Source organism: Grammomys surdaster, unplaced genomic scaffold (assembly GCF_004785775.1).
Source record: "Grammomys surdaster isolate TR1022 unplaced genomic scaffold, NIH_TR_1.0 274, whole genome shotgun sequence".
Lineage (NCBI taxonomy): Eukaryota > Metazoa > Chordata > Mammalia > Rodentia > Muridae > Grammomys > Grammomys surdaster.
The window spans coordinates 1,180,029-1,207,622 of NW_021604715.1; the positions used below are offsets into that span (position 1 = coordinate 1,180,029).

A 27,594-nucleotide genomic window follows, 5' to 3' on the forward strand; every position below is an offset into this window, starting at 1 on the left:
TGATGACAGCTTGGAGTTGGCCATTTCCAAAAGGAAAGAGAAGTGAAGATGGTTCTGAATCAAGAGCAATGTAAGAGGTGAGTCACGAGGACTTAAAAGTGAATTGGATTGTTAGGAAACAGAACTGAAAATTGTAAAAGTGAAACATATTGTAAACTAGATGTGATGGGTAATCTTGACTGACAACTTGGTTAGATTTAGGACCATTAGGAACGTGGTTGCGTTTGTGAGAAATTTCTCAAGTGAACCCAAATCAGTCCAGTTCTCAGCTCTGCTCCAATAGCCTCTTCCTATCAGTTTACCGCTCTCTTCTATTCTGAACAAAGCAGTTGGTAGCCTTCAAATTTACAAATTTGCCTGAGGACTTTTTATTATGATCAGTCCAAACACAACAGGGAGAAAGCTCTTATCATTGCATAATTATTTCAGTAATTGAGAGGGCTGAGGAGTATGAAAATAATGTGCACTATTTTTTTTCATAGCATGACTCTACTTTGTTACTCCTCACTAGTGCGAAAGTTCATAGTATCACCCATGCACTGATATGAAAATAACAAATAGCTTTCTGACCAATAGGTGCACAGACAGGTCCCAAAGAGGTGCAATACAGGAGGAAAAGAGAGAAAATGTAATTATTTGTTTGCTTATTTGCTGCTACTATTGCTCTAATCAATGAAACATGATAATCTTTTTGCACTATGATTTTTTTTCTGCTTGTTTCTGATGCTGGTGATTTAGGTGATGTCATGTGACATTGTACAGGTTATGCAAGTGTGATTCTGGAAGATAAGCTGCTAGATTTTAGGCCAGAATCAGCAGAAACTGAATGTCTGGGGAGAAAGAGATCTTAGGTGAATGCCAATAGTATCGACGAACGATTATTCCTTGCAACAGTCTATGTTTGCACTAAAAAGATCAAAGAACTTACTGAGGCGGGTTAGTAGGTTAGTCAGTGAACATGGTGACTCTGATGTGATCATTCCCATAGCTCCTCTGTCTCTTATCACCTCCACAGACTACAACTCCTTTCTTCTTTAGTAATGGAACAAATATTAACATGTCAATATCTATGACGGAGTTGGGGCTTTCAGGCCTGGTCCTAGACAAGGCAAAATGTGTAGTATTGTCATCATTTAGAGCAATCTCACCTTCCTTGTCTCAGAATTGTTGGGAAGAAAAATATGGAACAATGTACATCAAAGAACTTCATGAGAATATAATAAAATATAAGTTAGTATATGTCTGAAGTCTTTGTCATATACACAGTATGTTTACGATTGTCCAGTGACAAGTCATTATTTGGTTATTGGTACTGGAGTTAGCCATAAATACTTGTATGAAGAATAGCTGGGATAAAGTTGTTCAGTATGCATCTGTGAGCCCCATGAGAGGCAAAAACAGCTCCATCCTCAGGTGGGACATGGGGATTGAATGGCCAACAGCTAAGTGGCTACAAGTTGGTACTTTGTAAGTAATAAAGAATCATTCTCCATCATCTTCCTCTTTATTTGACTTGTACTTGTTGGTAAGGCTGTACTTTCCCCCTGAGAAGTAGCAGCTACATTCAGAAGTCTACATGTCAAACTGGAGGTATTTGGTGCCTGGAGAGTAAGATGTAGTCTATATCTAAAGACTTAGTTAACTCTTTTACTCAACCTGGTTGGGATGGGGTTGTGAGTTAATGATCACTTTTTAGAATAGGTGCCACATGTATGACATACGCTTAAAGGCTTAAGCATATATCAAACTATATTACTCCTACATACCATATATACTGTGCAAAATCAGATGTGCTTTGTTAGTTTGAGTAGCACTTTGAGATCTCACAGATTCTCTTAGCAACAATACGACCATAGATGTCTTTATATGTATCCAGAACCACCTCAAATTTACAAAATGTTTTAGAATGTGTGTGCAGTGTGGGGTCCATTCAGCCTACCATCTTCTCAATTTGATTTTTTAATATCTCAGAAGCCCCATACAAAGGGCATTGCAACTGTCTGTGTTCAAGTGGCTGAAAAAAATTCAAATAGATAAGGTAACTTGCCTTTGGTTGGTACAATGAGAAAGAGAAGAAACTGGTTGGGAATCCAGGTGATGTGGACAAGCATCCCAGAGAGTTAGTGTGGAGAACAAACCAAACTCAGTTGTCTTTCCTCAGATGATAGAAAAGCAGTTTCCATGTTTTAAAAGAACACATTATTTTCTTGAAGAAATAATTGTTCTTCTTTTTCATTTGAGCTAATATTTGGGGTTGAGTGGGTGTCAATATTGCTATTCCAGAAGATTGGACTAAGTTGTACATTTTTTAACACTGTAACTAAGTCACCCCATTCCTTCTCCCTTTCTCTGTGCCTGTCTCCATGCTTATTTAGTCTTATCATCTGTTAAGAGTGGATGAAGGCACATTTGTATCAGAGAATGACTGTTTACAGTAGCAGTCAGTTGCTTATACTAGTCTATGAGGCATCTGGGACTGTCCCACAAATAAGAGAAAGAAAAAAGCCAAATGGAGGGCTTGATTTGATCAGTAACTTTTTATCATCAATATGTAGTTAAATGTTTTCTGGGCAAATAAAGAGAGAAATGCTTGGTGAATCAACAATTAACTATAATGACCGGTTCTGCCCCTCATTTGGGCACCACTATGTCCTGGCTCATTCGAGTCAGTCAACAAGGTCTAGCAAGAGAGAGAGAGTGGGGATGGAAGGGCAAGAGATGTGAAGAATGGAGACAAGACAGAGTCTGCTCAAGTCCTGTTTATTGAAAGGAAATCCTGGGTATATATAAGCACAAGCAGGGGAACACAGCTGAAGACACTTTACCACGTGTACCTTGCAGCTGGGGGCACTAAACAACAAAACAAGATATGTGAGAAAAACAAGATGTTTATCAGAGTGTGCTCAGCTGTTGCAGGCTGTTGAAACAAGTCTCTTGTCAGGGTCTATGGCCTGAGATGTCTGCAAAGATGATAGCCGCTTTCTGCTAGGAGTCGGCTCTCAACAATTAACAGTCGTTTTAGCAATAGCCAGAGGCTAATGGAGACCTCTCTCGTCTGTGATAAGAGTGGGGTCCTGGTTTGTATTGACTTTTCTGAACTCACACATATATTTGCTAGTGGTTCTAAATAACTTACAGAATAGGAATGGATTCCTGGTTTGTCTTACAATCATTAAACTTTCAACTTACAATATGATCTCAGGGACATTCTTGTCACCATTATTCCTATAATCCAATGTTTAGACTGCTATCCTGAAGAAATGGTGTATGGGGAGTTTGCAACAATATCAACATAGTATTTTGAACTAGAGGAATATGGGGTCTAAATGGTGAATAGTTCTCTGTTGTTCTAAAGCAGAAGACCTTGTCTGACAACTGAGAGTGCTAGAGGAGGCTTTGTAAGTACCTTTTAGGACTTGACTTAGAAACTGCTAAAAGATTTGAGATGTCATTTGATGCTGAAAAGAGTATGTGCCATTTTGAAGAGATATACAGGAAAAATGCTTCTGTTCTCAAATGAAATTGCTTTTAATCAAGCCTAATGTTTCTACCATCTTCAGCAGCCTCGAATCAGCCTTTGAGAGGGACATGGTCCTCGATCCACCTGTGGTTGACAACATGCCTCGCTGAAGAAAATGATAAATAGAAGATGTTTTCTCTGCAGATGATTGTCTCCAGAGAGCCATGACGTCATGAATTCATTATCAGGTTGATTTACCATACAGCCCACCAAGAAACCCACTCACTGTGAGACAGAAGTTTCTGTGGAGAAAAATCATGCAGCAGCAGAAGAAAAATCCATTAGGTGTTATAGCTTAAAGCAAAGAAAGCAAAACACACGGGGGGGGGCATGGCTGTCATAATGTCTATTTTTTGATGCAGATGAATCCTATTCATGGCGCAAATGTGCAGCAAGTACAGGTAATGTTTATGAACCCCACTTTGTAGCAACACTCATTACACTTTACCACCCCACAAAACAATCTGAGCATTGTCTTGAGCTCAGGTTGCATGTCAGACAATTGTTTCCCCTTGCGGAGCGATAGAAGTGGACTGGAGAAGAAGGATAAGTAAGTGCTTGGAGGCTTGCACATTCACAAGCCCAGACAAACAAAGGGCGTTTTACTGTGCTTTAAGTCTGGTACAAACAACCCTGGGGAGGAAATGAACCACTTCCAGCTCATTCAAGGGTATGATTTTTATTCATTCATGAGAATCTTGTAGACATTTTTACTGTAGGATTTTTTTTTAATGTCAGATCCTTCATGTGTGTTCCAGATGGGCTTCCCTTGAGTCTTTTACCTCATAGGGTTAAATGCAGGGTTGAGACAGTTAAGTTGTTCCTGGCTTTCTGAGCTCTGTAAAAGTTACTTGAGAGAACCATCAGAAGACAGAGAGAAATGGAGAAGGCTGACAGAGAAAGATGAAAAGAGAAAGACTGTAGAAAGTTTCAAAAACCCCTGGAGGATCCAATAAATTGCCCCGTATAGTTCTGGATGTGATTTCCAATGGAATCTAAGAGCAAACAATAAACTCCACTAATGCTTCCGATAAATTGTTCAATTCTCTGTGTCATTTCAAAACAAGATCATGAAAGCCCTTTTCTCCATTGCTTGCTAATTACAGTGCTTCAAGGTATTTCAAAGGAGGCACATAATCCACAGGTGGAAGGTGACATTCAATTACAGCATCAGTTCCACTCAGAATGGCTTTTGAGTCTCCTTTACATTTGCTCTTGGGCCAGGGATAGTTTGGTCATCCCTTGTTCAAGTCATTTGAAGTCCTTCCTACCTTTGCCTTTCTCCTCCTGCCCAAGCCCAGCATTCAGAGTCCCTTTGTTTGTCCCAGGGCTGTTAGGTTTCTACAGTATCCCCAGTCCCCAAATAACAATTTCCCTTAAAGTCCATCATGACACTCAGATGCAAAATGTTTGCCACTTAATGGAAGAATTAAATTACTGTGATGTGCTATTTGCATGAAGGTAATTGAACCAAAGAACATATTTCTTCCTCAGCGATGTGGTTCGGTACAGCCAGCTTATGTTGAGATGATTACTTCTTGGGCAATAAATATTCTAGAATGTTTTATCAGGAGGAAGAGGAAAGACAGCTTGAAATACGCATTTAAAGGAGGTGGCAAGGGCAACCAACTGGCAGTTGGTTTTCCAGTGCCCTTTATCTCCAAGAGACCACCTGGCAAAGGGGCTTGCTCCTTCTTCTCGTGGACATACAGCACGGAGAATAGGAATAGAATTTTATGTTGGCAATTAACTTACTACTGGAGAAAATAGTTCCAAGGAGAATTGAGGTGAAAAGTAGTTTATTTTCTGTTTCACTGTGAACAACTCCTTGGAGGCCAGTTGGATTCTGGCCACTCCAAATAAAAGGTCAAGTAGCAACTGGTTTCTATCGATTTCCCTTCTAGGATTTAGGGAAATCTGCTGAAGAATGCAAATATTTTGTGATTGGTCATTATATTCATAGAATTTTTCAGGGTAAAGTTTAGTTGTTTTCTAGCCCCAAGAGGAACTTTTTGATTCCTTGCTGCCCGTTCACCGTGAAATTTTGAAAAGGCAAGCCAGATGCTAGGTGTTGGAGTGGATGGAGAAACTCAATTGTTAAATTGCATTCAGAGCCTGTTGCATGTTCCCTTGAATCTTCTCGGTGGTGACAAATCTCTGTCCTCTGAGAACAGGCTATATTTGAACAAACAGCTAGAAGTCATTAGAGCCCACACTGGTGAGTAAGGTGGGTGATCATGCTTGGCAATGAATATTTTGGATTTAGAAATGAGCTGTCTCTCTGCTAAGGACACAAATTTGCCTGAACAAATTAGATGTGTGCTTTGGCAGCAGTCCTGACAAAAGGGGAAGCAGAAGTTTTAGAGCAAGGTTTATGTCCTTGGAATCAGTGTTAAATCCTCTCAAGAGTGTATATGGACTATAACCCATAACACCCAGGTCTCCTGATGGTATTTGTTTGATGTTAAAAACACAACTTGTAGGGGAGGCAAGGGGAAAGTTGAACCACACAGATCTGGTTCTCCACTGGCTGGGTTAAGCTTTAACCAAACTGCTCTGTTGGGTTAAATTTTCTTTATCTGTGAAATGGGGTAACAATGGCAACTTGTTTAGCAATATTTTTATAAGCATTGCAGAAGACCATGTTCAATGAAAACAGTGCAATCAACATGTGGTGGGGGGGTGTTGTTCCACACCGGACACTAGCATTTTTGTTTAAGAACCAGTAGCTTCTAGGTGCAGCATTGTTCAACCATTCAGGTTACCTCTCTTCTATTATTTATTTTTAATTTGTTTTTAAAAGCCAGTTTACAAAGCAGTAGGTTTCCATATGCTTTTAATAGATACTTCTTTTGGGTTAATCCTCCCACCCTCCTCCTTTCCTTCCCTGTTTCACACTATCCCCAATTTGCTTAATCCTTCCTACTCCTAGTGTTCCTCCCACGATTTACTAAGCCATCTTCCTGGTAGGCATTTCCCCCCAAATGGCCTCTGTCTTCTTTCTTGGCTTCTATGGGTGCGTTAGGTTAAACACACACACACACACACACACACACACACACACACACACACACCACCCCTATAGATGCAAATACAGTATACACACATGGAAAAGAATATGTAACATTTATCTCTTTAAGCCTCGAGTCATAAAGTCCCCAGAAAGTCCCAAAACAATATAGGCTATTTTCATTCTTCTTGGTTGCCTCCAAGAATTAGATGATAAAATACTACTGCCGAAGACACCACACACCTTTGTTGCAAAATACAGAGAAATCAAGCTGGAACTGAGCTGGAAGCCTTTTTCCTGCTGGCTAGCTTTCTTAATGATAGAAAGTTCTATGCTGGTTGCTAAGGGAGATAAAGCATCAATGATCTTACCCAGCTGTGAGCTCTCTGAACTATGATGTCAACCTATGAAGCAAGATACGCCCATTGGTGCAATAGTAGCACAACTGATACGGAGGTAACCAAGTGCATTCAGGTTGGATTTGAGACCCAAATTCTCCACAAAGGAGAATCCACGCTAGTACTGTAAATTCAGTTAACAGCCCATGGTTGAGGAGGTCATAGATCCTAGTTAGGAGCTTATTATTGTCATTTAGCTAGATTGACACGATACAAAACTACATTCTAAATATTCATGTTTATACACAGTGTCAAATGATACCCTTATGCTTCATTAAAGAATTTCTTTGCAGTCAATGGTGATGAATGCAGAGTCTCCTGGCTGTTCAAGGTGCTGAGAATAAGTGACAGTTGAGTGATCTGCCCTAAGCAGGACATTAATACCATAAGGCTCAGAGAACATTGCAGAAGAGAGAACAGAAATAAAAGATCCAGATGGAAGATAGGGAGAAAGGATGTAGAAGCCTGGCTTCAGGGAAGGACAGGACCATTGAAAACCTGATATCACCATAACTGAGAATGTTTTCATTGCTCCTGCGATAGAGATTGGGCTTTTTAGCACTTGGTCATGGATTTGGAACGGGCTTATGGAGCCCTACCCACTCCTGATTAATTATTGGCTACTGACAGATTCTTGGGCAGGAACAGTCTTCAGTTGTGTACCCAGTGGTGATTTCTCCAGGCTCCAATGGGTTGTTCCAAGTCTGTGGACACAAGATAATCCTGGTTAAAATTAATGTCTCACAAAACAAAGATACAAATGTGGGAAAGGGTCCTGTAGGGAAGAGTAAGCTATGGCAGGGATGGAAGGAAAACAGAGAAGATGGGTATGAGAGGATTGTCAGTGAACAATATGTGAAATTGTCAAAAGAGAAATTTGTGAAGCACAAAAAATTTTTCCATGCCTAATACATACCAGAGACTTAATAAAATGAAGCTACGTCATCATCTTAGTCGTCGTCATCATCATCATCACTGCAGCTATCCATGTCTGAGCAAAATATAAGGATATATTTTTAAACATTTCCTGAAAAAAAATTGAGCTACTCAAGGCTTGACAGTTGGAAGTGGGGGAGGCAAGGAGCAGAAACAGGAAAGGTCACTGGCAGATATAAGGACATTGTGGGGACAGAATAAAGGTGATTTGAGTTCTCCCAACTCCATCTGATTTTTGGTCTTTCAATTTTTAGCAGATTATGATTGATTTTGTTAGAGAAGTTTGTAATGAGAGATTGAGTTAGAGTTTATTAATGCAAATGATCGGGGTCACAAAGCCATATTGATGCTCTCCTCAATTAGGCAGCAAATATATAAAACAATTAGCAATTAATTGCCCTATATGTATGAACATTGAGACAAATTAAAACATCACAGATGGGCCAGAAAACAGCAAACAAATACAAACTAGCTAACAAAACCCTAGCTTCAGCAAAGTGAAAATTTGTCAGAGTGGCTTTTCTATTCTCTCCAAGGTACTCCATCCCCATGTACTCTGTGCTGTTAGGTCTCTCAGTTTTCCTGATGAGTTTAAGGTAATGTGGATAATTTAAAGGTAGGCTCTGGGGTTTTAAATATGTATTATGAATATGTTTTATATGCGTACAGTGACTCAGTTGATCCATGAGCTTATCTAAAGGCTCGCGTGGAATGACTTTGAGAAAGCTTCCGGTAATCGGGGGATACAGTTAAGATGAGCAGCTGCAAATTACCACGTGCCATTCCTTAGGGGGATGGAAATTTCTAAATATCAATTGAAAGGCAATTGGTGGGGAAAATGCTTGTTTCATGCTCTTCTGCCTCCTTAGTGTCCTACCCTGAAGCAAAGCTTACTAGCAGGATCATAAATAAGAAAATACAGAAAGCACGCTAATGAAATAGAGGCATGCATGCATGTTGAGCAATGCCTGCTTTAGGAATGAAAGGCAACCCAGGAGATGACTGCAGCTGCTGCCCATAGGCCACCTGCTATTTGGACTAGTTCCCATAGAATCTGCATTTCCCAACCATTTAATTATAGCTCAAAAAATTAACCTTTCCATAATAATGATTTTAAATATAACAGTTCAGTAGTGTCAAATATTTTGACACAGTGGTGCAAAAGGTCTTCACAGCTCTTTCTGCTTGCAAAGCCAAAACTCGAGATCTATTAAGCATCAACTCTTGTTCCCCTCAGCTCAGCTCCTGAGAACCACCATTCTACTCTCTGTCTCTGTAAAACTGACTGTTCTAGATACAGCACCTAAGTGGAATTATGAGGTGCTTTGTCTCTTGTGACTAGCTTATTTCACTTAGCACAGTGTCATCGAGAATGGACTATGTTGTAATATGTGACATTATTATTTGAAGAAAGAATGATTTTCCATGACTGAGTAATATTTCAATGTATGGATTTACCACATTTTTTTCTTCATCCATTAGTGGATATTAAGTGCATGTTCTGATTTTCAGGGGATTTTATGTTCACTGCTCCTCTCTTACCTTCCTATACAGACTAACATGTCAAAAGAAAAGAAGATTCCGAACACAGGTGAAGTGCATTGAGAGAACTGGAAAAATGATGGAACAGAGAAAACCATACTTTCTTTAATTTACCCTGATCCCTGTATTATGATGGAAACCTATCAGCTGAAGTATAAGTCAAAAATATTGCAGGCCCAGAGTTTTCTCCAAGTGTATTTTTCACAGATACGAAATCCCTGCTTGTTCTTCCTTTAATACAACTTCTAGAAAATAATGAGCAGACTTTCTACATATGTAGAGTTGAATGTGATCAATATTTTTTATAAAAACAGAGACCATATGTTGTAAAATACCATACAATAGCTATAAGAGGTCCACTAAATACAAGAAAAAATAGTAGTTAGCATACAATTAATCATTCCATGCAATACATATGGATTGCATGCATCATTTGGGCCAGACCTTAAAAAATGCTCAATAATGTTGGCAAGTTGGGGAAGGCATACATTGAATCAACATCACCATCATTTCTTGTTCCTGTCAGAAACACATTTTGAGTCAAAAGGCTGTTTACTTACACACCTGTAGCTATCACTATCATTATAGCAGGGGCGAAGGAATGAAAACTAGTTTATTATAGATAATTAAGCAAAAGCACAGAAATTGCCTCACACTGGCAAGCATGACACCAGGCTAGCAAGTTTTGAAGTAAAGAATTTTGTACTGGTCTTCAGATATAACTGGCAGTGTTTGGTATCGGTGGCATGGTGATGAGCAATATGTTTGGGCTGTTTACAAAGAGTAAAGATCATTAAATGTTAAGAGAACATAATGGTGCCATTCACCAGAACAAGTTTGGGCTGTTGGGTTGTGGGTTTTGTTGTTGTTTTGTTTTGTGTTTTTTTGGTGGTTAAACTGTTATGATTCTTTAGATGAAAACTCATCATGGTCAGCTGTTCTCAAGTACTTCTCATATGCACTGGATGACTTCCACAAGGTAAGTCATTCTGATTACCACAACTGAAGGGACAAAGAGGAAAGCTGCAGCACAGACAGGTCACACAATGTGTCTGAAGATACACAAATGCCGAGTAGGAGAGTCAGGACTTGAATCTCCTTCTCTGAAGCCATCTTTAGTAGTCCTTGAAAAAAGTCACCTACAGAAAAAAAGAATGAGAAAAGAAGGATGCTGGCTTTTGTAGAAAAGGATGGCTAAAATATTGGGGGAGGGCATTGTGCTCTTCTCATTAAAAGCATCTTCAACATCCTATTACATAATATTTATTAAGTACCTTAACTCCTCATGCTGTATAGTCCTCTGGGATACCAAGAAAAGAAATAACATATTTGTTTTTCTCAGTGAAAAAGAGAACATTTTGTGATTTCTATTACTTTTTAAAGTTTGTCCATGCACTTTTTTCCTTATTTTAAGATAATTTTACTTTCTTTATCTTCTATTGCTACTGCCTCTAAAGGAGAAAATGAAAACAATTGCAGAACAAAGTGCTTCTTAGCATAAATAATCGGAACTGTCATTTCTGAGAAGTCCCAACAAGAGATTAAAGAAACCCTTGATGGGCCAATGAAGGAAGAGAGGGGGTGGTTCTCAGCTCAGGCATTTAAGCAAGGCTTAGTTAAGTGATTTTTGTTTTGAATTTGATGGGTGAGAAGGCAAATACTTCACATTAAGTACATTCTGTTAAATTTAATTTAATTTCACTATAGCTTGAATATGGCTTTCCTCACCAACACTCATGTTGGGGGTATAATTTCTTATTATGAAAGTTTTAAGAGGGTAGGTCTTTGTGGATGTAGTTGATTAATAGAGTGCAACCTTCCTAAATGGAGTAATGCTTTCCCAAGCTATTAAATCAGTTTCTCAAGACTGTATAGGGTCTCTTGGAGCCAGCTTGGTCTCTTGAAGTTGGATTACTTACTGGGAGAGGGGGCAGATGTCAAACGAGCTTGACCTCTCCCCTCATGTTTTATATATATGTCCTTCTTTTGTAGGTGACTGTTTCTATTTTCTGCTTCTCCACTATGATATGATGCAGTACCTTTTCTCTTCAGAAAGTCAATCCAAGCAGCTGCCAAATAAACATCTTTGTAAAAATTAATTTTCACAACTTTTTTATATTTTTTATATTTTCACATTTTTTAATTTTTTTATAGCAACAGAAAATGGAATAAGCCTAGGAGAGAGGCAATGGGACATTCACAAAAGCTTCTCCTTTCTAGATTCTTTAAACTAAGTGGTGTGGATTCTAAGAGGTGCTGAAAAATAATTAAATAAATTTTTTCCTTTTTTTCCCTTCATTTCTCAAGCAACTTCTGAAAACATCGTTTGGAAAGAAAACAAACCCAGAAAATGTAAAGATGTTCCACCTTAGAAACCATCAAAACCACAGTAATAACCACAACCACAAACCAAGTGATTAACTGACTCTCCCTGAACATCCTCCAGCACTGCCAACATTACTCTGCAAGAGACCTATGAGAGATCCATGGATGGATAAGAATCTCGGAAAGACAATGAGACATCTGCTCCTCTGCCTGGGACAGGTGCAGAGGGGGACCTTGATGAAAATCCTGATCACCAGTTGCCTGTTATTCGATGTTCACTATACCTTGAGAAGAACATGCTACTTACGTCTTAATCCTCAGCAAGACCAAACGTAGTACTCACTAGTATTAACATCTTCATTTTATAAAAGAGGAACCCAGGACTCTAAGTTACAGAGCTAGGATAGTATGGAGCATGGAAAGCAAATCCTGGTCTATTGGCTCTGTTAGAGTTTGTGTGGCTTGAATGAACATGGCCTCCATAGACTCATATATTTGAATAACCAGGAAGTGACACTATTCAAGAAGCATTAGAGGTTATAGTCTTGTTGGAATAGGTGTGGACTTGTGCAGGAAGTATGGGAGGGCTTTGAGATTTTCAAAAGTCCAAGCCAGGCACAGTATAGTGTCTCTTTTTTTCCTGCTGCCTTTGGATCCATATGTAGAACTCTCAAATACTTCTCTAACACTGTGTCTGCCTGTTTGCCACCATGCTGCCCACCATAATGAGAATGAATGTACTAAACCTCTGAAACTGTTAACAAGCCCCAAATTAATTCCTTTCTCTTATAAGAGTTGCCTTGGTTATGGTGTCTCCTCACAGCAATAGAATAGTGACTAAGATAGATGTGAGACATGATATTACTTTTTTCCCTCTCTGACACAGATTCTAATCTCCATGTTATATATTAACATGTGCTCAGTGAAGATAAGGGAAATTTCAGTCTTGTAAGCGTAATTAGAACTGAGATCCTGGAGACCTCGGGGGAGTTGGTTTGAAAAGCCTGAAAAAAATCCAAAAGTAATTATCTATCTTCAGCCTTTGAGAGCTTGGCGCTTTAGTAGAAAGCAGGAATCTAAGGGCAGTATTTCAGGTAAAGATGCTTTGGTGGTAACACAATGAAAGTTAAGAGGAATAAAACAGGATCTGGAGAAGTCTTCACAGGTACAATCTGGAAGCCATTTCCCACTGAATTTACTTACTCTTTTTATTTGACTAATGAGGAAACTGAGGCTGAGATATTGCCAAAGACATTAGCAAGATGACACCCTGGCAGATCACATGTGGTGATCATTCTGGTTCTCCCTAACCTCTGAGATCTGTCTGCTCAAGCACACTGCCAGAATCTACTCTGGGGCATTTTTTGTTTTTTGTATCTTAAGCACTAGTGCTAGAGACAAGAATTGCTGGTGGCAGATTTTGAGAATGTGGGTAAAGAGTTCTTTACTTCATTAAGATGGAGGGCCAAGAGAGATGTGGACTGTGTGAGCTAGGCCTTGAGGAACTGCAGTTCAAAGTAACAGAGCTGATTACATTCACCATTTTGCTAAATGGACATTGCCTTACCAATTTGCCTCAGTTGAAACATTTACGATATAAACTCTTGTCTGTTATAAAGCAGCCACTTAATCCTGGTTCCTGATATTTAAATATGGTCTGTAGTCCAAATAGAAGTGCACAATGGCCACCACAGGTAAGCTCTGAGTGACTCTTGTAGCTGTTATAGAAGCCAAGGACATTTGGACATGATCACCAATATTTTCATTTAATGTGTATGATGAATCCATACAAACAATCAGTAAAATCAGTGCTTTTTATTTTCAGTCCTCAATCCTTATGTGAACATTTTATGGAGATACTTCTATTACCCATATCAGATGCCACAAGATTTTCAGAGAAAGCTCAGTACTGCTTACTGTCCCAACAGAGCCTGAAAAGACTCACTAAGGCCTTTCCTGGCCTTATTTGCCTTCTGATACACAAGCATTGCCCTCATCTCTTCCACAGCATCCTAGGAAAGAATCTTGCTACCCTAAAGAAATAGAAGAAGAGGTCTGGAGAAGTGGTATGCGTGTGGGGGTTGGGAGGTGGTCTGTAAAGGCCTCTTTATCCCAACTTTTGTATTTTCACCTCATTTCTTTCCAGGCTCTGGATGGTTGGGCCAATGTTAATTGGTACAGCTGGTTTGATACTTAAATGATTAAATAGCAGGTGGAGCAGCTGGTGTGGCACAAGCCCCCTGGGAAAGATGGAGATGTCGCTGCTGCTGGAAGGGGAAGAATCTAGTGGAACTTGAGCCTTTTATAGGCTGCTAACAAGAAGGAATAGGGATCTACTCCTCTGCACCCTGCTGGGGTTTGATGCTCACATATCCATCTCGATTCCAATAATGTAGGTCCACCAAAATGACTGAGACAGCCTATTTTAAGTAACTGAGCTGTGAAGGCACAATTCTTCACAAAGATTTAAGACTCATTAAGATCATAGCTCTCAATTCTGGCTGCACATCAGAGTAATCTAGGGTTTTAGAGAAACATGGACACCCATATCACATAAAACAGAAGTCTCCCAACTTATTCTTACATTAAGCAAGAATTTAATAATAATAATAATAATAATAATAATAATAATAAGCAATAATAAGTACTTCTGAAATGTTTGCTTATGTGTGTTAGACATATTTTAAGCACTTTACAAATATTAGGTTGTTTAATACTCGTTAAATCACTGTGAAGACTGCCCTGTCCATGTTACCAGTGAACATATTGATGAACAAGCTTCCAGTCTAAGGTCCAATAGGCATTCTGGTTCCAATGTCTGAGTACTTTACTCCCATAGTATGGATCAGCTGGCCTCCAAGGTCTGGTTCATTGAAGTCATTTGACTCCTATGAGGATGCAAACCATAAATCTAAAAGTTTAAAATTAGAAGGGAACCAAGACCTGGAAGCTGCTGTGTTTTTGATGGTTGCCTGCAGTGTGCCTTGCATTCTGGCAGATTGGGTTGCTTGCCTTGGGCTGATCTTTCACTTCCCTTTCCTTGATTAATTCTGTAAATGCTAATGCTGCCTAGGGCTTTATCCTCTGCCAGGATCACTTGAATTCCAAAGCTATATAGGCAATTGCTCTTTTAACACATTTTTCTAGCTCCATATACCCACTACTTTGTTTGAAAGCTGTTTCTTTCACAGTGAAAGCATCACTATCCATTCAGCTGCTCAAACTCAACATCTGAGACATGAGACTCTTTCCTGTCATGCATATTCTAGCAGTTTGAGTTTGAGATGAGTCCCAAATCACTGTCTCAGACCTCATCTTCAGCAAAAAAAAAAAAAAAAATCTAGAAATTATAGTACTTACCAAGCAGTTCCACCCGAGTGGGCAAAAAAACAAAAACAAAACCAGTCTAGACAGTCCAGACCCAACAAGTGTCAAGACTTGTCATATATTTCAGAAAAGAGGCTGGTTCTCTATGGGGTGTGGGAGAATTGAGGCACAAGGATAAAATGCAAGGTTGTAGCTTAGATCTTCTAGCTTAGTGTTGCCATTGAGATAAGGCCTTAAAAAGAGATGCCTTGGCTAAGGCTTCAGCTCAGTAGTGAAGCTCTCACCTAGCATGTACGGAGACTTTGTTTGGTAAGGCCCCAGACAAACAAAACTCTCTTCTCTCTGGACAGGGAGTAGTCATGGGAAAACTTCCCCAGTAATTCAGGCAGGAATCTTGCCATTGCATTATTCTATCTTCCTTTGGGAATGCCTTGGTTCTAGGTCAGTGTTCAAGCACTAGCCCCACTGAACAGGTGCAAAGCCAAGAGAGAGCATTTGGTAACTAAATCCTTGGAGGACGTGTAGTTTAGCATTGAATTCCTTCCTTTTTGGACCTCAATGTTTTTACCTTGCTTTTTGTGCATTACAGTCACATATTTCAGACTCTTAAACTCAGGATAATTATTATAGCCAATTATGCTAGCAACTTCCCCCATGATACTGACTTTGTTCTGCAAATGGCACATTCGTAATATATTATTTTATGCAGCACCATAAAACACCAAGAGTCATCTGATATATCACAGGAAAAAGTAAGTTTTAGAGAATTTAAAATGAATTAGTAAAAAGTTAAATGATACTTTTTAATATTATTCTTTTAAAACCAAAATTACTGCCCAGAATAGAAAATCACACATGATTGGCTGGCCTCAGCACTGGGGTTTGATTGGTAGAGTCTGATAAGAACCTTGCAAATCAGAGAGGAAAGGGAGACACTGCTGGATTTGAGCAGACTCAAAGTTGATCCCCCTTGTCTCTATGCTCCCTATATTTTCCTGTTCTGAGTTCTTCTCTGGATCTTTCTGCTCTACCCTCCTGGTCTCTGGATTACTCTTGTCCATTTCCTGGCATTCTTTTCAAGGCTACTTAATTTTCAGTTCCTTGATGATGCTCTGTTCTGTGTCTACTGGCAATGGGCTCTTTCCTGACAACCCACAGAAATTGTTGTAAGGCAATGGAATTCTAGCATTTGTAGAACTGTAGTTATATATTTCATACAATTGTAAAGTCAAAAATAGTAGCATGAATGAACTATAGGCATGAGGTAGTGTGGGTAAATCTTAAAATGGTGTCAAACAAAAGTGAGAGGACACAGCAGTTTTGACTCTAGTATTTCACCTATAAAAGAAGAGACACTTTCTCTTATTTTTCAGTTTCCTTGACATTGCATACAAAACCAGGTACAATCATTAGCACACAAAAAGTACCAACAAACATGTAAGTCTTCAAATGAGTAGGAATGGCTCCTATATTGCAAACATCTATTCATGTTTCCCTTAACAAGTTAGCTGTCACTCACTTCAGGAATTAGTCCCTTCAACTCCCTCTTCATGTCCTAGACTATGTGGAATGCTCTCTTTATACAGTCCTTATGTTGTCATTCTTCTAACAAGGGTGTATTTGAAAATAATAGCCTTAATATCCATCTCTACTTATCCTCCCCTCTTCCACAGCTTTAAGTCCTAGGAAGGCAGAGAAAGTGCTCCTCTTGGTTAACAGTCTGTCCTAGGTGCCCACTATTAGGTCATCTATGGATCTTGTGAATAAGTACAACCCTTCACTGATTTGGATAAATTATTTTACCATATGTTTGTGCTGTGCTTTGCCCAATAGGAACTTGTAATCTATAGAGCAAAGGCCATAATTTCTTTAATTCTTTTTTCACCATTGGATATTGTATTTATTTACATTTCAGATGCCATCTCCTTTCCCCATTACCCCCACAGAAACCCCCATTCCATCCCCCCTCCTTCTTTTTGTTTTTATACCCTTTTAATTACATGCAAGTATTAAGGTCAGTTCTAGGTTGAAGAACTAGCAATACAATAGATGCAAATAGGAACAAGCAAGACAATAAGCACAAATAATCAAAGAACAAGCAAGGCAGTAAACAAACTCCCATGATCACTATTTCTCAGGGCTTATTAGGATGACCAAAATATCTGATGTTACTTCCTTGTCCTAGCACAAAGACATTTTCATGTCTGAAGCCTACTTCTTTGTTCTAGCCTAAGATTTAGATTCCTGCCTGAAATTACGTCTTTGTTCTAGCCTAATATTTAGGTTACTGCCTGAGATTACTTCTTTTTTCTAGCCTAATGTCAGATTCCTGCCTGAAGCCCATTTCCTTGTCCTTGGCTAATGTCAGATTCCTGCCAAGCAGCCCCAAAGGCTCCCTACCTCTCTCCATTTTTTATTTCATTAACAAGACTGAGCCTGTCTTAGGTCATTCTGACAAGAATACCTTCCTTACCTGTCATGGAATGTGCATTATCCAAAGCAATGCACTTATGTCTTAGGTTGGTAAGGCTCTGTGCAGAATCTTACTCATCCTTGGCTTGCGATGTACTTTAAGAGCACAGTTCACCGGGTGGTGGTGGTGCATGCCTTTAATTCCAGCACTTGGGAGGCAGAGGCAGGCGGATTTCTGAGTTAGAGAGTTCGAGGCTAGCCTGGTCTACAGAGTGAGTTCCAGGACAGCCAGGGCTACACAGAGAAACCCTGTCTCAAAAAACCAAAAACCAAAAAAAAAAAAAAACCAAAAAAAAAAAAAAGAAAAGAAAGAAAAAGAAAAAGAAAAAAAGAAAAAAGAAAAAAGAAAAAAAGCACAGTTCTTGATGGTTGGGATCCTAACACACAATGACACAATTCTCTTTTTTTTTCTCACTGAGACCAGACCAGCTGATACCAATTGATTTTGCTACCAATGCACAATGGCAAAACTGATTTTTGGAGGGATTAAACCAATAGATGCAAAATTTGATGGTCTATGCTGACCAACAGAATGCATTTTAATGCATCTTATGAAAGGCTTGGTAAAGCTAGGCTCAACCACCTTTATTATGAATATTTATAACCTTTTGTTCCTATCTGTGGCCCTAGAAAGCCCCAACAGAGGTTAGCAGTAATAAAAGCCTGAAAGCAAGTAGGTTAGTTAAAGACACTAGCTATAGAATAAAATGACCTCTTTAAACTACAGTCTATGAGAGGCCTGTGATTGGGAACCATCTGTCTGCCTTATAGCTGTGGGCATTGCCCTAACATGTTGCCCCAAAAGATTGCTGTGGTAGAATTACAGGAAGAATGGCCTCTGAGTCCAAGAAGACATTGTGCTTACACAATTACAGGAGCAGATGCCAAAGCAGACTAGCTCCTCATGTAAATGAACCTAGAGGCTGTGAGGCGAGGCGGCTGGTACCATTCTTAATTTCCCCAGTGGTTTGCTCCAGCGCACTATGTGGAGCCACATTCACAGAGAGAAGGAATAAAAAAAAAAAAGCTTAACTTATGTCCTTCTCCAACCAAAACAGAAATATTGTTGTTGAAAAAGCATTAAGATGGTTCTCACTTAGAATTTTTTCTTTTCCATGTTTAAAACAAGTAAGAAACATGGCGAGAATGACCACATCACATACTGCTTGAACTATGATCCATTGAAAAGTAACACAGAACACTATATGTGGCCTCTCCTAAGCAATTAGGATGCTTGTTTTTTCTAGCCTTGACTATTATCTTAGGTGAGTGATAGGCTCCCCAGAGTCTTAAAATCAACAGTAAGGGATGGCATGATGTACCTGATAAGTTGCAGTAGCAAATTGAATAGCTGGATTTGATCATGTCCTGTGTTGCCTTGGCATTCACATCTCCACAGGAGTCTGTTGCATTCACCAGTGGGTACACAATTGAAGACCACGACTCCCTTTGCTTCTCCATGACATTCATAACTAGAACTTGAATCCATGTTGGTTCAACTGAAAAGTCTCTGCCTTTAAAACATTACATCTGATTAATTTATTAATTCAATTTATATCTGTTGATTAGCCATGGTTTAGTACAGATTGTTAATGCTATGTATTTAAACAAATATTAAGAACTGGCTTCACTCAACTTCTGCAAGTTGTTCTGACCTCCATATACATATGGTGGTATATGGGGATTCCCCCTACCCATCCACTCACACCTACATGAAAATAAGTGAATATGAAATAAAATCAAAACAGGAATTAAGTTCAAGCTGTGAGAAAAACTAGTCTCTGCCTGGAAGAGCTTTCACTTTAGTAAGAGATAGACACATGTGCGAGTAATTTAAGTAGCAATAAACCAAATATCATAATCAATGTATATAATGCTTTACTAAAATATAAATTGCACAGTGCATTGCATAATTTATTAATATCATATAAAATCTATTCATACAGTGTGTTCTACCTGTCCATAGATTCAACCAGCCTTGGATGAAAATACTTGAAAACAAAAATTGCATGCATTATTAAAAGACTATGAAGACACAAAATTGGGAGTAGATGGGCAGGTGTGGAGTGATTCTGGGACAAGTTAAGGAGAGAAGTAGGGATAAATATGTTCAAAACACAGTAAAACATTCCCAAAGAATAAAAGTATTATATAAAAAGTAATTATGTTTTCTCTCTCCTCCAGCTCAGCAAGATGCACAAAGTAAAGAAGGCCAAGGGGAAGAAGGTGGCCCCGGCCCCCACTGTCATCAAGAAATAGGAAGCCCAAAAGGTGGTCAATCCTTTGTTCAAGAAAAGGTCCAAGAACTTCAGCATTGGGCAGGACATCCAACCCAAAAGAGATCTAACATGCTTTGTCAAATTACCTCACTACATCAGGCTACAACAGCAAAGAGCCATCCTCTATAAGTGGCTCAAAGTACCTCCTGCCATTAACCAGTTCACCCAGGCCCTGGACAGGCAAACAGCTACTCAGCTGCTTAAGCTTGCCCACAAGTACAGGCCAGAGACAAAGCAAAAGAAGCAAAGGCTACTGGCCTGTGCTGACAAGAAAGCTGCTTGAAAAGGGGACGTCCCAACTAAGAGATCACCTATCCTCCAAGCAAGAGTCAATACAGTCTTGGTGGAGAACACGAAGGCTCAGTTGGTGGTGATTGCCCATGACAGAGACCCCACTGAGCTGGTGGTTTTCCTGCATGCCCTGTGTCAAAAAAAATGGGGGTGCCCTAATGCATCATCAAGGGAAAGGCCAGCTAGGGCACCTCATTCACAGAAAGACCTGCACCACTGTTGCCTTCACGCAGGTTAACTCAGAAGACAAAGGTGCTCTGGCTAAGCTGGTGGACTATTAGGACCAGTTACAATGACAGATATGACGAGAGCCGCCACTGGGGAGGCAACGTCCTGGGTCCAAAGTCTGTCGCTCCCATTGCTAAGCTAGAAAAGGCAAAGGCTAAAGAACTTGCCACTAAACTGGATTAAATGTACACTAAGTTTTCTGTACATAAATATAATCACAAAATCATCAAAAATAAAATGTAATGGTATATGTACTAAGCATGTTCAAAATTTTTTCATGACATTGTTCTGAAAACAATACATTTTAACTAGTTATGTAGGATTTACATTGTTTTAGGTAATTATTGTAATTAATCAATAGTGATTTAAAGAATAAAGTATGTAGTCTATATGCAAATACTGTGTCATTTTATATTAGGGACTTGAGCATCCACAGAGTTTATCGTGTGTGGCTGTGGGACATAAGCTGTGGCGGTAGAATAAGTTCTCTGCCAGTATCTCCTTATGACATCTTTTGAGCTATTACCAGAAGATGGGCTTGCCATGAAAGGATGGGCTTGGATAGAAGTAGGGTGATGGAGACTCTAGCCACACTCTTGGTGGTAGAAGTCGGAGTGAAGTTGGTGGTAGTGGAGTAGGTAGGAGTAAATGGCCTTGAGAAGTAGGAAACAATGGTTTCAAGACTTTCCAATAGACTGGTTGAGGGGCTATAATGGAGGGAAGAGTAAAATAGGTTTCTTGAGTTACTAGCATGGAGAATGAGATTGAGGGGAGGGCCATTAGCTAAGGTAGGACTCATAGGAAGAACAGAGAAAAGCTCTACCATGTAACAAAAAATGGCAGCTGCCAATATACCTAGCCCATAACTTTCTGTATTTGTTTTATTTTACCTTAATCACAGTAGTAGGGATTGAACCCAGGGCCTCACACAAACTAAGCAAATGCTCTGTCAACTAATTTGCATATCATCTCACCCCTCTGCAACTGTATGTATATTTCAGTGGACTTTGGTCATTAAAATAAAGGCTACAGAAAAGTAATTTTAGTGCAAGTCCTTCAGTTTTCATAGCCACAACAAATAGTTCTCAGTGTGTTGTTCAGTGTTCTATTGCTGTTATAGAAAGTATAGTAGCATAGGAATTATCCAGGCCATATTTTTATTTTTAAAATTGCTATTTCTATTGAAGCCTGGAAAGGGGAAGTGATTTCCACAAGGTTATGGTTTGTAGCATGTCAAGATATAGAAGGCAGGTGTCTTTTTTCCCAGCTTTCTTGTTTGTTCTTTCTCAGTCCCAGAATTAGAGCTGATTATATACTTGGCATTTTGCTCTTTTCCATGTACTCTGCCTGAGCACATGTATGAGAACTTCTATGGAATTTCTTTAGAATCAGGTCATACATCTTTTATTTATGAATATATATATGCCTCTTGAAAATTTAATTTTGAAGGTATTAAATGAAAGAATTAAGATCAATAAAAAATGTTATCTCAGAAAGCAAAATATATACAGAAGAGACACTTTCCCTCATTCTGAGTCTGTTATGTTCTTTACTTGGAATTATAAGTTCTTTTTGTGTTCCTAAAGAATGTTGAGAGTGGAAAAATAGTCTTCCCCAGGGATAAGCCTCCTAGTTGGTTATTCAATCCCAAGTGGTCAGCCCTAAACTCATACTCATACAAGAAACTATGTATTATAAATATAATCTAGTTAATATATTATATTGTGGATATATAAATATAAGTAGTATATATTTATATTTTTATTTATTTACAAAATTAGGCATAAAGACACACACCAATACATAAATTTAAAGGTTTGATACTAAGGTTCATAGATGAGTGAGAACATGTGTCATTTGTCTTTCTGGGTCTGGACTACCTTCTCACTCAACTGTTTTCTAGATCTGTTTACCTGCAACTTTCATTTTTCTTTATAAGCTAAATAAATTTCCACTGTGTATATCTACCACACTTCAATTATCCATGTGTTAGTCGATGCATATCTAGAGTGCTTCCATTTCCTAACTGAGTAGAACAGCATAGAACATACCCAAGAAAGTATGTCTCTGTTGGACATAGAGTGCTTTCACCAAGAGTTGTATAGTGGGGTCAGATGGTAATTTTTTTTTGTTGTTTTTTTAAGGCACTACCACATTGATTTCTACAGTAGCCTCACCAATTTGCATTTCAACCAACAGTGAAAGATTGTTTCCCATTCACCACATTCTCTCTATAATTTGTTGTCAATTTTCTTAATCTTAGCCATTCTTAACAAGATAAGATGAAATCTCAAGGCATTTCAAATTTGCATTTCCCTTATGGTTAAGGATAGTGAACACTTTTAGAAACATTTCTATGCCATTTATATTTCTTCTGAAAACACTGAGTTCCAAGCCCTTGATTTATTTTCTTTTTTTAAAGTTTATCATTAGCAATTTTTATTTTTCTTTTCCTACCTCTAATCCCAACCATTAAATCCTCACCTTGCTCCCTTTTGAAATCATGGACTTTTTTCTGTTTAATTATTATTGGTTTGTGTCTATATGCCTAAATATGTAAATAAATAAAAATATAAATATATACTACTTATTTTTATATAGTCATAATATAATATATTTATAGTAACTAGATTATATTTATAATACATAGTTTCTTGTATAAATATGAGTTTAGGGCTGACCACTTGGGATTGAATAACCAACTAGGAGGCTTATCCCTGGGGAAGACTATTTTTCCAATCTCAACATTCTTTAGTTGTTTGTGTGTTTCTTTTTTCCTGTGATTTTCTATTTCCATGTTAGTGTATTTATTAGTGTTGTCATTTGTTCATGTCTTGTTTAAGCAGCCACAGTGTTGATATGTCAAATGTGAACCCATTTAACAGCCAGGGAAGTATGACAGTGAGCCCACTATCATGGAATCCACTGGTCTTACCATGTTGCCCATCATCCTAAAACAGCTAGCCTGATAGAAAAATGGAATGACCTTTTGAAGACATAGTTACAGCATTGGTTAAGTGTCAGCAGCTTAGAAGGCTGGCACAGAGTTCTCCAGAAGGCAGTATATGCTTTGAATTAGCATCCAATATATGGTACAGTTTCTCCTATAGCCAGAATCCATGGTTCAGGAATCGAGGGGGTAAACAATGGAATAGTCACACTCACTATCACTCATAGTGACCCACAATAAACTCATATTCCACAAGACTGGATGACTCAGCTTGCCTTCATCATATGCCAGAATCCCAAAGAAGTAGGCTCTAATGTCATTGAAGGAGTGGAATTTACAGCAAGAGCATAATAAGAAAGCAAAGAGCAAAATTTTCCTTCTTTCATGTCCTTTATATAGGCTGCACAAGAAGGTGTGGTCCAGATTAAAGGGATATCATCAACATCAAAATATTTGGATTAAGAGTGGGTATTCCTACCTCAAATAATTTAATTAAGAAAAAGAAACCCTCACAGATGTACTCAGCCACTTGGATTTTGTTAATTCTAGAGGTAGTCTAGTTGACAACCATAAATAGTCATCACAACCAACATGTCTGCCTAAGCAGTATACATTTGTAAGTACATTCTCCCAGGTTTTTTAATTTCCTTAGTGTCTACTACAATGTCTCATTTTTCATATCTAATTTTATGAATTTGGGCCTAAAAGTTTGTCGATTGTCTTTATCTTTTCAAAGAACCAACTCTTCATTTTATTGATTCTTTTTATTGCTTTCTATACTGTCTACCCTGATCTTTATTGTTTGTCTTCAATTACTGTTTTTAGGTTTGATTCATTCTTGTTTTTCCAATAAATTATGGCTTATTATTAGGTTGCTTGTTTGAGGTTTTCTTAATATTTTAATGTAGACAAAGTTAAAAACTTTCCTTTTAAGACTGTCTTTATCGTATCTCATACATTTGGCTATGATGTTGTATTTTCATTATTATTTTATTCTAGGATTTTTAAAATTTCCTTCTTGATTTCTGCAATAACTCATTATTAAGTAGTATACTATTTAATCACTTCTCTTTTTTTCTAATTTCTATTCCCTTGACGTAGTTTCACGTATCTTAAGGCCAACCTCCAATTCACTATGTAGCTAATGATGGACTCCTAATTCTCCTTCTTGAGGCTGCTGAGTTCTTTGACTACAGGTATAAGTATTTAATGCATGTCTGTTTATCAGAAGGCATGACTAGATAGACTTGTCCTTACAAAAAACATTCATTGCTTTAGTCATTGAGAGTGTTTCATGATGCACTTGAGCCCTAAATTTTCTAAATGTAGTCTCTAATATTATTCTGGAATTTTGGTTAATCCAGTATTTACTACTTTAGTTGGGAGTGTGAACCAGGGAGAATAGGATCTAAAAATAAGGTGTACTAAGGTCTCATGCAACAGTAAACTTTATTCAGTGCATCAGACAATTTATTCTCTGAGGGTTAAGAAGAGTCACCTGAATAAAGTGTGCAATCACAAGGACAAGCCACATATGGGAAAAATATTTTTCCAAAGAGACACATGAATAACAACAGCTGAAATAAACTCACACCTATCTGCTACACCTGGGAGGAGCACAGAAACACACTGTAATAAGTAAATAACAATTCCCTGTTTTTAAGAAACCGGGGTCACATGACTCTTGTTTCATGGAGTTTTCTCATAAGCACTCAATTTTCTCATAAGTACAACTCCATTCTTGGACTGTGTTCCAACAGTTCAATAATAGAACAGTAAATATATTCTCTAATGTTAGCATTTTGGAATTTTGGTTAATCCAATATTAAAACTTTTCCTTCCCTTTTACAGGAATTGATATTGCCTTTAAAGTTTTTTGCCCCATGCCAAGATTGTTTGGTGAGCTGAAGATTGCTGCTCCATTGTAGACAGATAAGGAATTGATAACCTATTTCTTACAATCTACATGAAATTCTATTTTTATGGTGTCTTCATGTCATTATTGGCACTTTTACTACTTATCTGCAGTGATTTAACTTTCTTTTCATTTTGACCATCTACACTTTTTTTTTTAAAGAAAATGGACATTATGAATAGGGTTCACATACCCAATTCCAGGTTTACAAAAGTTTTTGAATCTCATAAGAATCCAGAAGTATAGATATTCACAGTGCCTGATCCTGTTTACCTGTTATTGAGTGCTTATATCAACCAAACACTAGGCTAAGGGATTTGCATAGATTAGCTCATCACATGCTCAAAGCAATCACCAGTGCATAACTTGTAACATATTGAATTTTGCCTTTCCATTCATATTTTGCAAAGCTAATTTTTATTAACTTTGAATATGACCTTATTTGGAGACAGAATCTTTATAGAGGTTCAATGATTAACATTAATTGTTAACTTGATAGAATTTAGAATCACCTTGGAGTCAAGTCTCTGAAAATGTCCATGATGGATTGATTATCTTAACTGTGGGGAGAGACCTTTCTCCCTAAATGTGGGCAGCATCATTCTCTGGGATGGGACCCTAGGCATGAAAAAGCAAAAGCTAGCTAAGCAGCAGCATTAACTCTCTCTCTGCTTCCTGACTATGGATTACTTATTTGATGTTTCTGCTACCATGCAGGCTTTCACTTCCATGAGGGACTATAACTCAGACTCTGAACTCAAATAAACACTTCTTTCCTTAAGCTGCTTTTGTCATGTGTTTTGTTGAAGCAATGTGAAAGTAACTAATGCAAGAGATAATCAATAAAAAATTAGATTGCCACATCAGACCTTAATTCAACAGGAATATCATCTTTATAAAATCTGGAGAATTTGACAATAGCCATATATGAACGAAGAAAACCATGAGCAAATGAAGACCGCAATCAACAGGACAAGGTGGGCCTTGATCTCACCTTGACTCATTTTACTTCAGGAGACAAACTTGCCCACAGCTGGTTTTTATACTTCTACCTCCATAACTTCTCTCAGTTTCACTGTGTCTCTGTTTTGTTTCTGTTTCCATGATCTGTCCATTGCTGAGAGTGGGGTGTTGAAGTCCCCCACTATTATTGTGTGCAGTGCAATGTGTACTTTGAGCTTTAGAAAAGTTTCTTTTATGAATGTGGGTGCCCTTGCATTTGGAGCATAGATGTTCAGAATTGAGAGTTGGTAGATTTTTTCTTGGTAGATTTTTTTCCTTTGATGAGTATGAAGTGTCCTTTCTTATTTTTTTTGATAACTTTTGGTTGAAAGTCAATTTTATTCGATATTAGAATCACTACTCCAGCTTGTTTGTTGGGAGGATTTTCTTGGAAAATTGTTTTCCAGCCTTTTATTCTGAGGTAGTGACTGTCTTTGTCACTGAAGTATGTTTCCTGTATGCAGCAAAATTCTGGGTCCTGTTTACATATCCAGTCTGTTAGTCTACGTCTTTTTATTGGGGAATTGAGTCTATTGATGTTAAGAGATATTAAGGAAAAATGATTATTGTTTCCTGTTATTTTTGTTATGAGAAGTGGAATTATGTTTGTTTAGCTATCTTCTTTTGGGTTTGTAGGAAGAATACTTTCTTGCTTTTTCTAGGTTGTAGTTTCCTTCCTTGTGTTGGAGTTTTCCATCAATTATTCTTTGAAGTGCTGGATTTGTGGGACGATACTGTGTAAATTTGGTTTTGTCATGGAATATCTTGGTTTCTCCATCTATGGTAATTTAGAGTTTTGTTGGGTATAGTAGTCTGGGCTGGCATTTGTGTTTTCTTAGAGTCTGTATGATATCAGTCCAGGATCTTCTGGTTGATGAAAAAGGTGGTCATGAATTTGAAGGAGAGTGAAGGGTATATGGGAGAGTTTGCAGGGAGGAAAGAGAAGAGACAAATGTTGGGATAAAAATACAATCTCAAAATAAAACCAAACAAATACAAAAATATATACTCTTCAAACCATGATTCTCCATATACATACATAATTTTATTCTGTGGAAATTTTCTATGTGCACAATTGGTTTTTGCAATTTTTCTCATTTAGTAGCATTTTTAATTTAAATCAGAAAGTGATAATGCAGCGAAAAAGTTCTGCATGAGTCCTAAATATTAAAATTACTTGATTTGTTAAAATACGTTCAAATTCACTAAAGAGAATATGAATCAAAATTTAAAAAATAACTATTCCTCCCCCTGTATGTGCTATTTTTATGGAAATCCTAGAATAGAAGATAACAGTACATACACTCCAGTCTACAGGTGAGTAAACTGAGCTACGTATATGTGTAATTTATACACACACACACACACACACACACACACACACACACACACACACACA

General features: G+C 38.1%; 1 pseudogene; it reads left to right on the forward strand.

Moving 5' to 3' along the window:
* The first annotated feature begins 13,412 nt into the window (after nucleotides 1-13,412).
* Nucleotides 13,413-27,594, forward strand: part of LOC114628927 — a 71,604-nt pseudogene continuing 57,422 nt past the window's right edge.